Genomic DNA, 13,725 nt, shown 5'->3' on the forward strand with positions numbered 1-13,725 from the left:
GGGAACAAGGAAGTGCTATACTGAGACGAACAACTTTGGAGGAAAATTAGTAAAACAGTGCATGGACATGGTCCCCAACCTCCACGTGGTGCCCCTGGGTTAACCACTACGAGGTTAGTTAGCGATAGTTAGCGAAGTGAATAGTGTGAGGAGTGTGCCGCGAACATGGCCACCTCGGCTTCAAAATAAATTTGGTTTTGAATTCCTTGCCGGTCCGATATCAACGCAGGTAAGAGACTGAGATAAAAAGAATTGAGGCAGAGCATCGGAAAGCGCTTGAAAGAAAGGAGCGTGCGCCTGGATGGGGCGAAAAATCTTTTCCGTTTTAGACTACCCATTATAGTTTGGAGTATATTATTGCAAACTCCAGAAGCATGTGCTACATGTCTGTTGGCTTACACTTTACAGGAGGTTTGGGGAACAAGGAAGTGCTATACTAAGACGAACAACTTTGGAGGAAGATTAGTAAAACAGTGCATGGACATGGTCCCCAACCTCCACGTGGTGCCCCTGGGTTAACCACTACAAGGTTAGTTAGCGATAGTTAGCGAAGTGAATAGTGTGAGGAGTGTGCCGCGAACATGGCCACCTCGGACTCAAAATAAATTTGGTTTTGAATTCCTTGCCGGTCCGATATTCATCAACGCAGGTAAGAGACTGAGATAAAAAGAATTGAGGCAGAGCATCGGAAAGCGCTTGAAAGAAAGGAGCGTGCGCCTGGATGGGGCGAAAAATCTTTTCCAATTTAGACTACCCATAATAGTTTGGGGTATATTATTGCAAACTCCAGAAGCATGTGCTACATGTCTGTTGGCTTACACTTTACTGGAGGTTTGGGGAACAAGGAAGTGCTATACTGAGACGAACAACTTTGGAGGAAGATTAGTAAAACAGTGCATGGACATGGTCCCCAACCTCCACGTGGTGCCCCTGGGTTAACCACTACGAGGTTAGTTAGCGATAGTTAGCGAAGTGAATAGTGTGAGGAGTGTACCGCGAACATGGCCACCTCGGACTCAAAATAAATTTGGTTTTGAATTCCTTGCCGGTCCGATATTCATCAACGCAGGTAAGAGACTGAGATAAAAAGAATTGAGGCAGAGCATCGGAAAGCGCTTGAAAGAAAGGAGCGTGCGCCTGGATGGGGCGAAAAATCTTTTCCAATTTAGACTACCCATAATAGTTTGGGGTATATTATTGCAAACTCCAGAAGCATGTGCTACATGTCTGTTGGCTTACACTTTACTGGAGGTTTGGGGAACAAGGAAGTGCTATACTGAGACGAACAACTTTGGAGGAAGATTAGTAAAACAGTGCATGGACATGGTCCCCAACCTCCACGTGGTGCCCCTGGGTTAACCACTACGAGGTTAGTTAGCGATAGTTAGCGAAGTGAATAGTGTGAGGAGTGTACCGCGAACATGGCCACCTCGGACTCAAAATAAATTTGGTTTTGAATTCCTTGCCGGTCCGATATTCATCAACGCAGGTAAGAGACTGAGATAAAAAGAATTGAGGCAGAGCATCGGAAAGCGCTTGAAAGAAAGGAGCGTGCGCCTGGATGGGGCGAAAAATCTTTTCCGTTTTAGACTACCCATAATAGTTTGGGGTATATTATTGCAAACTCCAGAAGCATGTGCTACATGTCTGTTGGCTTACACTTTACTGGAGGTTTGGGGAACAAGGAAGTGCTATACTGAGACGAACAACTTTGGAGGAAGATTAGTAAAACAGTGCATGGACATGGTCCCTAACCTCCACGTGGTGCCCCTGGGTTAACCACTACAAGGTTAGTTAGCGATAGTTAGCGAAGTGAATAGTGTGAGGAGTGTGCCGCGAACATGGCCACCTCGGACTCAAAATAAATTTGGTTTTGAATTCCTTGCCGGTCCGATATTCATCAACGCAGGTAAGAGGCTGAGATAAAAAGAATTGAGGCAGAGCATCGGAAAGCGCTTGGAAGAAAGGAGCAAAAGTACTTGTTGGTGGGACCCTTTTTAAATGGCTCTTGCAGTCATGTCTCACCAACTTCTAACTAATGCAAATATCTCTGATGAAGGAATGATGGTTTTACTGAATCGAAAGTTAACAAAGCAACGAAGTGAAATTGAGACTAGCAGATAAGTTAGACCATTTAGTAGTGATCTGGCTAGACTCCAATAAAAGAGTGATCTACAAACAACCTGAACCTCCTTGCTAGTGGGCAACGAATGCAGGTTTAGTATGGTTGAGATGTGAGAGAGCATTAGATGATTGCTACACTGTATTAACAGAAAGTTGATGGGCAGTGGAATAAAAAAAATGTTTCCCTGCGCTCAAAGAGTATCGGAAACGAAAATTGGCTAGTTGGATTTAATATGTAAGGTCCTGACAAGACAGTTGCAATGATTGTCACAGAAGGAACATCACATAATAGTGTCTCAACTGTGATCGCAGAGCTCAAATGATAAAGATTGGCTACACTACATCTTTGGTCGAGACAACACATGCTCTATGTCCCAAAAGATGGTTTTAGGAGACTTGGGGCTCAACTCCTCACAGAACTGGACCCCAGATGGGCTTCGCACCGATGCTGTGGTCTTCATGTTTTGGGAATCGTTCCGCTTAAAATTTGATGTCTGGATATCAACGTCTCCCGCCAAAGGGGAGGTCCACTGGAAGTTCAACATTGCTTGAAGAGGGAGTACCTAGGTTAGGGACCTAACTCCCTCAGACAAACTGCCATGACATCTCCAAGCTCGTAGCCGGTCTGAGGCCCCGACAAAGCGGGAGGGTTGCCTTGGATTGATCTACCAAGTCCCAATTGCGAGAAAATCTCTCTAGCTAACAAGAGAGAGAAACAAATCGGAACACAAACGATCCCCAGGATGATGGAGCCGAAGATAGGGGAACCTTAACCATTTCCTCTGAACCGAATACAAGGATAAAGCTCAAAAAACAGGAAACGACACTTTGACACACTCAAACTTGACTTTTGGACCTGTCGCAGCCTTTGCTCTAAAAGATAAGCTAATGTATGAGGTCCTATCGGTTCGACAGATTCACAGTAACATAACCGAGGGAGAATGGAAGTTCCCAAGTTAGCAGCAACATTTTACTGATATCTGGACAGAAAAAAATCTACTTCACGCTTTTTAAAGAAACGTTACTAAGCTAATTGCTCAAGTTAATAACCTTGAGACAATGAGTATATCGAGCACTTACAAGAGCCTAAAAAGTCGATTAACTTGCACTCATTGGGAGTAAAACCAACCAACGTGATTTCAAACTACTACTGCTCGTTGATCACAAATTTAAAGCATAAATGCAGGGGCCAGAACCAATTACTGAGCAGGATCTTTGCATCGCAAACAGTTTCTTTAGGAAATAAAGAAACTAGAAAAACGAGCTGCTGGTATCGCCGGACGGAAATATTCAGCTGAAAGACTTCTGTCTAAGTTCAAAAACTCTTAAGAAAAGTTTTCAGAGTGGAGATTTACATGGCGTGATAATTATCGTGCATTTATTAATAAAGCGGCAGACAGTCGTAAAGGGAATCAAGGCAATGCCAATAAAGGGAATCAAGGCAATGCCAAAACAGACATGAAGGAAGGAACAAAATATTCTCAACTCCAAATGAGGTCGAATTTTTGTTGCTCTTGGTGCTAAGTAAGAGCCAGGGAAAAGGATCTGGCGAGGATAACGGAAATGTTACGTCGACTCACAGATGGGACTTATTATTTTTGGGACTTCTTCAATTGTTCAGGGCAAATGACAAAGCCAAAACAACTTCAGACCGCCAGAAACTGAGTGCGTTGAATTCTGAAAATTAAATATCCCGCTAACCAAGTGAAAATAGAGTTACTTAATACTAAGGTTAAGAGATGAAGAGACTGCGCGATTGAAAGCCCGCTGTAATAAAGATTTACAGGAATCGTAAGATATATAAAATGCTTTTCAGGCTCTGCAAGAAGCACTCTATTAATACAGGAGCTCCAGGTTCGAGAGAAAAAGGAAGTCGAACAGGATGTCTGGATATGAAATGTTTCACAGAGACTATGCGGAGTTTTTCAAAGCTAAAATACACAGAGAAATACAGGAGGATAAAAGTGCAAGCAGGACACCTCTTGCAATCTTTGAAATTCGGAGCCAACTTTTAGCACTGAAGTCGGCAAAAACTCCAGGTGAAATAGAATAAGATATTCATACCCCTAAAAAATAACTCTTGTGTGGACACGCATTTTTCGTACCCTGTGGTGCTCGACGCAAATTAGAGCAGAAATACGAGTTTCCCGAGAGAGTACGACAAAGAGAGTTCACACTGACCTTCAGCAAAAACTATCGGCGTTTCAGACATATTTTGTATGACGATCACACACACAGTATTCCTCGCTAAGTCAGCTGGAATTGCCAACCTCGGCATTATTCTATCCAGGGACTCTGATATTAGCGAAACAGTCGCAAGAACCTGAAAGAAGTATAGTTTGCAGTACTAAAGCTCAGAGCAACCCTATTTAAAGAAGTGGAGACAAACAGAAACTCGTCACAAGCATCACAAGAACAACCGATATCAAACCTTAACTACCTTCAATACAGCATCACAAGAACAACCGATATCAAACCTTAACTACCTTCAATACAAAAACAGAAAGTCAGTATTCCAAAGATGAGTTAAGAGAACTTGGAAAAAACTTAAAGAGGCTAAAATTTAATGTTATAGAAGCGTGAAACACAAACCGACCAACCTTTCGGGCAAATTGCTCTTGAACGACAGGCGCGGCGATTTTATTCAAGTGCATTAGCCTAAATAATTTTTCTATGAAAGCAAAAGCATCCGACCACGGTGGGATTTCATCACGCAACCTCCGGAGGCCTCGACAGAATCATTCGCAACCCAGCTACCACGCTGAAGTGATCTCATCTGCAACAATCGCTTTTTTGTTTTAGCAACAAACTTTACTTCGGAGTGAGAACAATTGAGATCACTCAAAAAAAACGCGCGAAAAATTTACTTGAGAAGTCAATGCGTGTTCTAGAAGAAAAGCACTCGAATGGTCAAGCAAAAAAGTTTGCATTAAAAACGAAACGATCATTTACAATAATTGCTTCAAACTTCGTTCGAGAACAATTAATCACGAAACAAAAGACGATGATACACTCGAACAAGGTTGATATCTCAGTAAATCCTGTTGGCGAACTAAGAACATCATAACCAACTAAACGTCAAAAGAATTGCTCTCGATCAACTAGTGGGAGCTTTAATCAATTGCAGCCTACTTCAGTCGGTGGCAGCCTAAATGGGACTGAGAAGTTCAAAAGTGGGCATCAAATAACCACACATTAGAGGTTAACATATACCAGATTTAAAGTGAAAATGGCACCAGTTTCACCGAACTTTTCATTTGACATTGAGTATTAAATTGGCACCAATTGAGTTCAGCTGCTTGAAATTGTGATGTCTGAGTATTATAGATCACGCGAAACGCAAAAAGTCAAGGGCGTAAGAGTCACTCGAAAAGTCAAAACGGTCCAGCGAAAATTTTGCATAACAAAAAACACACATGTTTACAATAATTGCTTCTCTACGAGAGCAATTAAATAAAAATTGCTCTAATATAGCTGACAGATTGCCAGAAAATAGCCGCAATAGCTTTGTAGATCTGCAGTCTCAAAAAAAACAGTAAAAGACAGGCCAAAAAAATTCGTCTTTTTATTGAAGGCTGATATGTTATATTTTGATTAAATATCAGTATAATTTTTTGTGCCTCTATTGGATGCTCTCAAATAACCTTCATTTAGAGTGACACACACCCAGTTGACCTTATCTGTTTGAATTAAAGTAAATAAAAGTCAACCAAAGTGAGGAAGTCATTTTTGAGAGTGAGGTAAGTCACGTAAGACCAAACCTTTAATCACGCGAATAAACAAAAAAACTCGCTCAACTAAGAGTGAAAAATGATGTCACGCACGAACTTGTTAAAATTCCATGAACGAATGCCCAAAAGGCAGATTTGAAGTGGTTGTGACGTCATATGGTCATAACAAAAATCGCGACGACGAAATAAAATAACATAGCAGGACAAGTCTTGACGTACAATTCAAAGGATTTTCATTGAATTAACAAACGACTAGACCTAGCAGGGACTATGAGTGAGCGAAAAAAAACCATTTCTAAAAAATCAGATCAAAAAATTTAAAAAAAAACTGAAAATCAAAGTTAAATAGCAGCATGTGAAAAAAAACCACTAGCGAAAAAGTGATATTTGGTTTAAACAACAAAAATTGGCCTAGAATGAACTATGAATGGATTGGGAAAACCATTACGAAAAAAATGCCATCCAAAAAATTGAAAAAACCAGTAAAAATCGAAGTGAAATTGCCGCATGTGAACAAAAAATCAATAGCGAGAAAGCGAATTTCTGTTCAAACACCATTTTTTTCACTCTACTTTAAAATTAGAGTTAAAAATTTCACGCCGCAAAACAACTCGCTTTTTAGCTGTAATTCCTTTTTCGGCGTGACCAAAATCACTATTCCAATATGACTTCAGAAATCATGAAAATGTGTAATTAGATCTAAAAAAAACATAGCCGGAAAAATTCCGGAAACGATTCGAAGGAGAAAATTGCCCATACTTATGACTAAACAACTAGAACAACTATTGTGAACCCTGAACTTCCACAAATGCCGCAAAAAATTTGAGGAAGAATAGAAACGGCATTCAAAAACTTAGAACAAATTGAAAAAAAAAAACTAGAAAAACTTAAGGACTTTTTTAATAGTACCAGGAAACATAAAGTCGAATAACGTTTCACTGCAATTAGAGCAATGAAAAACTCGCAAACCAATGGGCAAGACATAACAGGCTAAGAAACTTGTCTAATATTTAAAAAAAAAGAAAAACTGCAAAAAAATAAGAAAAATAGTTTAAAATGTCTCAATTTTCTGTCAATTTTCCCAAGAAAAAAATGATATATACCAAGAAAACTTTTGCAAAAAAACTGCTTGTAAAAGCCGCACGTGAACAAAAAAATTTCGCTCGCTTTGAGAAAATTTTTTCACACATAAATTTCTCGCTCTCTCAAAAACAGCAGTATGAACAAAAACAACTCTTTTCGCTCCGCTCTTCACTTTTGTTCAGCACCAAAAGCACTCCAAATTTTTTCGCGCGTTTCATTTCCCGCTTCAAAAATCACTCCAATAAAATTGTTTAAAAAAGGACTTCTCCAATACTCCTCTTCAAGTCGTAAAAATACAGCGCCCCAATACAATTCAAATTCTTCGAATTGTAAAAAACCAAGAGAAGGCCAATAACAGCCCCAGCTATCGCTGTGCGGCTATTAATAACAATTATAGTTACCCGTTTGCAACTAAAATAAATATGAACCCGCAAATGTGCAATGGCCACATCTACAGCAAGGAAGTGGGATCAGACATAGATATTGAAGTAGTTTATATACCAACTACAACACCAGTTTTCGGCCCTTGAATGGTTTTAACAAGTTAATGGCTGAAAATGAAGTAGCAAGGTCAGTTAAACCAGTAGACGATAGCAGCCAGTTATTTCAATGCCCCTTATACTCTAAACAATAGAAAGTCAAGAACAGTGTAATACATCAATGCCGCGAGAAGCCTGGCTGGTTTTACAGAAAAGACAGAGAAGTCAGAAGGCAAGAGACTATAGGCTCTCAACGCGAACGCTAACATCAACCTGTAGATCAGGGAAAATCGGGGCCAGCCTAAGAGCAGTTCATGCAACTGGCGTAAGCAATCACCAGTTACGAGCCCTCAAATGTCTGATGATTTAAAACAGGCCTGGGAATATCTACCAATTGTAAGGATCCCTTGGGGTTCAATAACTGAAAAAATTTTATGTCCACTACGCTGAAAACGATGTGAAGGCACAGAAAAGAGGGTCTTTCCCATTCTAACACCCATAATGGTATAATGATGGTATTAAGGTAGATACATATTTAATGACTACTTAGCTGGCAGGGGTATAAAGGGAAAGTGGGAAAGACCCAAACAAAAAATTACAGTAGTATCTATTCTGTTTTGTGAACTTTGCCGTTTGTACCTCTCGTACGTTATGCACAACCAAATAGTAAAAAAATAGGTAGGAATAGGCACGTTTGGGAGATGGGGTGCAATATATGCCGCCACTAAGCCATTCCTCAGTTCGGTAAGAGGATTGCAAACATCCTAAACACCCTTGTTAAATAACGAAAAAGGAAAAGAGCAAAGAACGTTCTTTGTATGTGACCCAGTGGTCTAAACAACTTTTTCCTCTTTGCGATGGAGATTCCCTTCAATTTCGCGTCAACGAACTTCATCCGATCATCCGGTTCCATGTGCTTCAGAATTGAGAGATCCAGATCCAACTCTTTAAGTAGCTCCTCGTCTGTATAATTCCCATTGACCAACGAACTCGTATCGAAAAATGAGGGCTCTATACACGTCTGGTGCTCTCCTGGCTGTATGACTCGACGCCTGGGTCCTTCAAGCCAGCATAGAAATTTATAATACCCATACATTGCGCCCCCATAGATGCCAACTATAGCCGCAGCTGCACCCAACTCCATAAATAAGGTTAACACTTGACACGTTAACTGAAAACTGTTTCCTCTCCCACCTCACCTGAGTAGAATAATTGATAATTGATTTTTTGGGATCTATCCTGTTTCGGACCTTGAAAATGAGAACGGAAGGGCGAACACTACCGCCCTTCCCGTTACATGACAGCCTACCTCATAACAACACATTTTGTAACTAAGGGTTACAAACAGCAATAGAGTGGTCCGAAACAGAATAGATCTGGTTATTTATACCCACAAAACTAAAAGTATATTTGGCATTGAAGAGTCCAAAGTATTAGTAAAACCCATAATCAGTACAAAAATAAGTTTATTCACACAGTAAAATGAAACTACGCATTTTCATGTGCACCGGGAAAGGAAACAGTACAGGTAATCGAACAACAACTTGAAGCAACAACACTTCGAGGATTGGAATTAAACTTCGAAGATAAAAATTTTGTTAGATAATAAAAGAGCACGTTTTGAAATTAGAACCCTCGTGCAATTTTCAGCTGTTGATTTCTGACAGTCACAGTGCCTTCATATTGGACATTGTTCGCACTAATAGTGCATAGCGCTTCAAATCGCCAAAATCTTGGTGCGGTTATTACACAGAACAAAAGCTAGAGGTTACCAAAAAGTTTTGAAAGCATTGAGAGGCTATAAATTAACACATAAAACCATTTGGAAGGCTTCAACTGTTCTTAAATTAGAACAAATTTTCAAAATCGAGAAATTAATCTATTGATTAAATTTAGTCGACGTCTGCACGCAGTTGTCACAAACACAAATAAATTAAACTGCTAATGAAAAATTCAATTGAGAAAACAAGTGGTTGCTAATAAGTTTACAGACTGTATGCGAGCAAAAACTAAAACGCAAAAGAACCTCGAACATGCGATGGCACAACTGTTCTTTCAAACAACTGCTGAACTAAGGAGTATCCCCCTCCCAAAAAAATCAACCGTAATTAGTTGCTATTTACAACAAATCGGGAATGGCATCAACTAATTGCGATGGCTTTTCGGATGTATTCTGTCCCCCCCCCCCCCCAACTTAGTGAGCATAAGAAACACTGGGGGGGGGGGGGGGGGGGGGGACAGAATAGATCCGGCTTTTCTTATCAATAAACTACTCGAGCTGTTATTGGCCAGAAAAAAACGCAGATAACTTTCTGGAAAATGTTCTCTTATACCTAGTAGATTATGACCATCTATAATTGACCACCAAAACTTTACAAATCATGGTACATGCCACTTCTTATTAGATTTTACAAAGCATTATCAGTGCATAAACAAACTACACTATTAAAACCTGAACCGATTAGTTTGTTCACACATTTTGCTCCAACAAATTTTCAAACAAAATTCTTTCTCTTTACATTCGCCCAATTATGGTATACTTACGGTAATGGGGCTATAATGTGAGATTTCAAAACCAAAATTATGTTTACGGGGAATAGAAAATCGTTCCATGTTTTTTCGGCATTTGAAATGTTATAGATAGCAAAAAATGGTACTTAACCAGTTCGTCTCTTCCCATTATTATGGTTGCACAAGGCACAATACAATCGCACAAGAAGGTTTACGTTACAAATCCAAGAAACGTTTTTAAATTTCTGGCTGAAAAACAAACGTTTTTGTATATCAAATAAATCACGCTGGTTGCTTCTGGTGTATGGTGATTTCATGTTCCAATCAATTTTGGATTATTGGAGAAAAAATTATTAAGTCATAAAAATATAGCGTAAGAATGCGGTGCTGAAAAATAAAACTTGTTCTTCGATTCTCAATTTTTTTCCTAATCTTGTTACAAAATTGTCCAATGTGACGCCTAAATACCAGGATGAAAAGGTTTTGGAAAGTATTTGTGGCAAAAAAGAAAAATATTCTGTCAAGAAATAGTCTTTTCTTTTTATATGAATTAAAACATAAAATTTCCGTTAAACCAGAAGAGACAAAAGGGAGTGCTAACCAATAATATAAAACCGACAGCGCAAGCACGAAAGTGAATTGAAATGAGTAATTAAAAACGAAAAATGTTTTTTCGTGATTTCCTACAGTGGCTATGTTTCTCTCGTTTTAGTTTTGAGTGACTCTCAAAGACTCCTCGCTAGAAAATAATGATTCTATACTTTCCTCCGAAAAAAATCTGACTTCAGTTACTTAACACACCAAAAAAAACTCACAATCATTGTTAATTCGAAAAAAAGCCAATTCTATTTCCACTTACATTGAGAGCAGTCTGGAATTAAAATTTTGCCGTTTTTTGCTAACTTTACAATTATCAAAAACGCAGCAACTTTTTTTGCTCTTTTAACTAATAAATTATCAAGATCTATTTCATTGGAAATAATTGAGTGTTCTTAATGGACAAACAGGCAATAGCATGGCTGGTTTTGGCCAGATCTTGGACTGTTACAATCAATAAACAATTCGGATTGTAATCAGTCGGTCTTCTGAAAAATCATCTTTTCTATGTTAATTAAAGAACAGAACAATTCAAAGAAAAGCTCACTGCTGATAGGTTCAATTGGCTTCGTAAGCAGCTCCAAACTAATTTATCTTGTTTCTTTACTGGAAAAGTTGTGGTTGTTTTGACTTATAAAAATGTTTGTTTTTTGAATAAACAATAGGTTATTGAAATTTGCCACAATTTTTCTTTTAGTTTGGTCAAATTGTTGCTTATTGTTAGCATAGAAAGAATGTTTCTTCTTCATCTTCTGTCCACTGAATTCAAATTTAAGATTTTTAACGGTATTATGCGTTAAGTTATGGTTTTCTGTCTTTGATACAATTAGCTTTCTCAATTTTTTTCAATTTTTAGGCATTGGCCCATTTTTCATGATTTTTTCATCGTTTTGTCACATTATCACATTTTTGACAGTTCACATTTTACCTTACTAGCGTTCAGAAAAGGCACAATTGAACATAGAAAAGTCTTTAGAAGCATAGAGTATGCTTTTAACGGCTTCGACACCCCATTCTCGAAGAAATTATTAGAATTTTTTACATTTGTCTTTAACTGTCGTTTCTAATTTGTCGTTTTAGTTGTATGATATTTCCTGGATAATTACAGGTTTCATTGGATTTCATTGGAGCAAAAATTGAGCCAAAATTCTGATTTTAGTAGATAGCTGATGGCTTAACGACTTTGAAAACATTCGTTTTCAAAAAAAAAATGACATTTTTGACTTCGCATTTTAAATCATGTTTTTGTATACGTTACCAAGTCTCGTTAATTACAGGTCCCAAATGACGCTAGTGTTTTTAGGGGAAGTTGCAAGTATACAAAAACTAATGTTTTCGTAAGAATTCGTAATGAATTTACTGGCTACAACACGGGTTTTTCACAAAAAAGAGTAAAGTAATATTTGATTTTGTCTATATTCGATGTTGTTTTTGTAAGACGTAAGACAAATTCGTAATATTTACAGATCTCAACCTCTTCTTTTGAACAAATAGACGAAACTATTTAATCAATTCAAAATTTAGCTACTGGCTTTCATGGCTTTGAAAATAATTCTTTTCAAGAAGTACAAAATTTTTACATATTTTTGCCCCTTTATTCTCTGTTTTTGTCTACTGGTTACCTATTTTAAGTAATTGGAGATGTTGCATAATGAATTATTGGGGTTCGACAAAGGCTCAATTGGACATATTTTCAGTGGCAAATATGGGTTTACAGCTTCGGAAACGTTTTCTAGAAATTTTAATTGAATTTGTTGTTCTTTTTGTAACTGCATACAAAACTGGATAATGACAGTCTAAATTCCCTCCTTAGAATTGTATGTGATCATAAACACGTTGGATGTTTTCAATTGCGATATAAAGGCTTTCATGACTGAGATAATTGTTTTCGAAAATTACAAAAGTATCACTGAATTTTGCCTCTTTTCTTTTTTGTCTACTTGCTACTTATTCTCACTAATGAGAGGTCACATACCATATCCACATTATTGGCGTTTGAAAGTTCATTTGAACATTTTTTTGAGGGGCAAAGATTGGCTTTACGTCTTCGGAAGCGTTTTCTCGCAAGTTTTAATTGAAGTTTTCTTTGTTGTCTCGATTTGTTCTTTTTGTAACTTAAAAAAAATGAATAATTACAAGTATTAATGCCCTTTTATAAAGACGCATGTGATCATAAACATATTGGTTGTTTTCAACTGCTAACTAATGGATTTCATTACTCTGAAATTAATTGTTATAAAAATATAAGCAAGTTTTTTTAAACTTTTTTTGTTCGTTTTTGTCTAATTGTTACCAAGCCCTATTTTGTTGTTCGTCTTGACTTGCCTTCCTGATAATGGCGGATCTCATCAATCTAATACAACCCTCTTTACTCCACTGAGTCATTTGCTTTGGAGGCGATCTTTTTAAATTGTTGAAAATTACTAGAAAAAAACTGAAATACTATCGGTTGCTCATTTGGTAGACATTTAATCCAAAAATTTGGATGAGCGGGGTCGCAACTTTATGTGCGAACGCACATTACCGAGCCTCCTTGTTACATCAATTCTCAAATGAACTATTGGATGTGGATTTAGCGTAAGTGGCCAAAGAAAATAGCAAAATTTTTCTTTTTCAAAGTTTTGATCTTTTTCTTGAATCGAAAAAGTTACAATTGTGTTCAAATACTGTCTCCATTGAATCAATGAGTCAACAAAATAGAGCCTCTAATCATCACACAAAATATGCCAAACTCAGCATAACGCTAAACCCGTTTTAAATCTGAGATAAGATTATGTTATAAACTAATAAATCAGAAGTAAAGGCTAAGAAAGGATGATTCTTTTTTCTCAAAAATGCGTAGGCAAAATTTGACCGAAGAAAAAAGCCGCCCTGCTTGAACCTCAATCACACAGCATAAACTTACTTCAGAATAAACCCATTTAATCCAGCAATTTCATTGACATCGAGCTTAAATTTATTGACTTCCTATTATCTAATGTTAATAAAATTTAAGAAAATCCTTTTCGAATTTACGGGTTTTAGGATAGATGTATCAATCAAGCTTCCTGAGTCAACAGAGTTATAAAACTATGAAAAAAAGTTGGTTAGTGTACACCTAGTTATAATTGGCGCTTCGATCGTTGTTTGACCACAAAAGAAAAGGAAACATTACAATTTGTAATACGAACAAACTGATAAGAAAAATCGGTGGATTTATT

The 13,725-nt window shown here is 37.7% G+C and overlaps 1 protein-coding gene across 4 annotated transcripts in view; it reads right to left on the bottom strand.

Moving 5' to 3' along the window:
• The window catches only part of LOC142344513 (BBSome complex member BBS2-like), an 89,461-nt gene that overhangs the window by 41,925 nt on the left and 33,811 nt on the right, over window positions 1-13,725 (bottom strand). The gene's annotated exons all lie outside the window — the stretch shown is intronic.

Source organism: Convolutriloba macropyga, chromosome 8 (assembly GCF_964194025.1).
Source record: "Convolutriloba macropyga chromosome 8, txConMacr16.3, whole genome shotgun sequence".
Classification (NCBI taxonomy): Eukaryota; Metazoa; Xenacoelomorpha; order Acoela; family Convolutidae; genus Convolutriloba; species Convolutriloba macropyga.